Here is a 3,218-nt window from a genome sequence, read left to right as displayed (position 1 = left end):
GCAGTTCGCGCTCGACCGGGTCCAGAATCGAACCTACGACCGCCCTGGTATTGTTAACGAGGTACATAAATACAGGTACCTGGGGGCCTAACCAAGATGACAATCGTTAAGAGAAAAAGCAAATAGAAACAAATAAATCATGTATGGGAATAGTGACGCGTGACTTTTTGTAGCATCTGGGCTTAGAACCGCAAAAATCGAAGTTCTCAAATTGTACGCATTTTCTCTGTCACTCTAATAGGGTTGTTTCCAATTTTTTGAAACGCTCGTATTACGTTCTATATTAACTAAAAGTTGCGCTAAAATTCATCTTTTATACTAAAAACGGCTTTAAATATGTTAAATTAACAAAATATATTTTGACAGATGCTTTCGCGCCCAAAACGCGCTTTGAAAATTGTGTGACGTCACAGTTCACGGTTTGACACATAACTACATACACACGTAGAAGATACGAACTGTCAACTGACATTTCTCATTTGTTGTTTATCGCCGAACTGTCAACAGTGTCAATCCGAGAGTTGTGACGTCATCAGAATCTTCAATGACGTTTCGTGTTTGGTCACGTTCACGTGACGTGTGCCAAAAGATATTTTAAATTCAATATTTACAAATTACATTACACCCAAGCAGCACATTAGTGAATTTTGCAGCTTATCTTATAGCTTTATGTTCTAAATGAGTGGTTTAACAGTGTTTGATAAAACTTATACCTTTAAACACAACTCAAAATTGTATATGAGTTCATCCTGTCACTTGTAGTTGCTTAGGAACGCTTATTGTTTCTACTTTATTACTTATGGTTGGGTAAAGTCGATTTTGCTACTTAAAGTTGCATGCAGGTTTTAATTGTCACTGAATAAGAAGCAATAGTGCTATATAAGGCCCTAAAGTCACTTATAAGCAACTTCTACATATAAGTGGGAACATACCCTTATTTGGAACTTTTAATTCCAAATGACTAGTATAATAGAGTAGTATATCACCAATAGTGGCTAAAGAGATAATTTTACGGCCCTTTTGGAACCTAAAGTGATTGCAACTTTAAGGGCTAGAAATACTCTTATTGCCACTCCAACGCATAATTAAGTCTCAATAGGGGGTTCTTGAAAACCAAAAGCAGTTATTTTCACTTATTTCAAACCACTAACGATCTAACAGTTCCAAAATTAGGTCATATACATAATATCCTATCAAAAACATTTTCATGAAAATGTTGCCAAGACGAAACCATAAGGCTCGCACTGTCAAAATGTTATCAGATTTCTCGTAGAGACAAGCTTCTAACTCTACAAGCCCTAACTTCAGAAACTCTACAACAAGAGTCAAAATATGTGGCATGGCCGTTTCGCTACTGTCACATGGGCGTAAGGTGCAAAATTTATTCACTAAGTATACTTGTAGTAACGAAACGGCCAAGCCACATATTTTGACTAAGGTGTAGAGTTTATGAAGTAAGCGCTTGTAGAGTTAGAAGCTTGGCTCTACAAGAAATCTGATAACTTTTTGACAGTGCCCTTATGGTTTCGTCTAGGCAACATTTTCCATGAAAATGTTTTTGATAGGATTTCACTTCTTTTTGTAAGTGTCTTCTTTGTGTATTGTCTTTGTGTTGTTCTTTGTGTATAAGCATGACAATCTTCCATCACCTAATATAAATGGTAAAGTAAGTAGAGTAAATACACTTTATTGGACCACAGAAGAAAAATTCAGTAACAGATTTACAATGTAAATAAAGGTAGCAACAGGCGTTCTTATCGCTGTGAGCGATCTCTTCCAGACAACCTTAGGGTAGCAGGATATAAAGAACAAAAAGCTTTAGTGACAGGTAGTGCAGGAATACATTACAGGAATAAGAAGATTACACATTACAATGAAATACATACCAATGGGTACAACCAAATAGTTAAATATTTATCAGATACATATATAATGGTTGGGGGAAATTTACTATTAAAAATCCCGAAATACGTATCTGGGGGCATCTTTTATACAATCTTCTTTTTTTACTGATCCCCCCTACAAACTTTCCTCTATTCCCCCTAATGCCCTTTTCCTTCCCTTTTCACCTTTACGGGTGATTTTGGGGTTGATAACTATTCTATATCCTTCCCTATAGGAAAAACTATCTACACACTAAATTTCATCTAAATCGGTTGAGCGGTTATTGATTCCCCATACAAAATTCCACCCCCCTTTTCACCCCCTTAAGGGCTATAAATTTCCAATTTTTTTTATTTCTTTTGTTCTTTGTATACTAATACTATGCTACATACCAAATTTTAGCTTCCTAGGACTTCAGGAAGTACCCCAAGGGTTTTGGTGATCATCAGTGAGTGAGTGAAGTGAGTCAGTGACGAAAACGGGGTTTTTCCGATACGAACAAAATCTTAAGTATGAGAGCTATGCATCTGAAGTTTTTTATGCTTATTAAGTCCACTATTGATATTATATCCCGAGAATTTTGTTTATCTGGTATAATCGAAACCCAAGTTATGAGGGTTCAAAAAAACGACGAAGCGCTTTTAGAAAAGGTAGGCCATGCGCTTCGCTTTGCTCGTCTTGGCGGGGGCACTACCCTGCCCCCAGATTTATTTTTCCTATTGCGGCGCCTCCTCTGTCAATAGCATTCACTGCTTTGCCACTCGCAAGATACAAATAAGTGATTTTCAGACCTGATAGTTCTAAATAGAGAACAAATAAGTGAAAATAAACACTGTAAAATATTTTTATTCCGCCATGTTTACAAATGGAGTCCTTGAAAATGAATTATTTTAAACAGAATTTTATCACACTGACGCATAATCACAGACCTTTGATAGTTGTGACGATGTTACTTTAACATTGTACGTAACGTACAATCATTAGGTCAGGTTTTTAACAGTTTTATTTCTTATCAGTATCAATTCCTCATTTGATTTATCACTCTCCTTTTAAATATTCCTGGATCAAATCAAAGGCGCATCGAAATTCACAAAGAAACCATACTATAGTTTCACAGTAAAAAATCATTCCCAAGGATTTTGTGCTTATTTCAATTCCTGTATAACGTGAAGTTTTCATCACTTTACCAAACAGATATGTACATCCAAAATTAAAATGGCAGATCACATTCACTTTTAAAAAACACAACTTATTGTCTTAATTGTTGCCACGCCACTCAAAGGAAATTGGGCGTCTCATTTATCACTCCTTGACCGAACTGAAATTGTAATACA

The sequence above is a fragment of the Cydia pomonella genome, chromosome 19, assembly GCF_033807575.1.
Source record: "Cydia pomonella isolate Wapato2018A chromosome 19, ilCydPomo1, whole genome shotgun sequence".
Taxonomy (NCBI): Eukaryota; Metazoa; Arthropoda; class Insecta; order Lepidoptera; family Tortricidae; genus Cydia; species Cydia pomonella.
The sequence above is the reverse complement of the archived record's forward strand: the minus strand, read 5'-3'. Positions refer to the sequence as shown.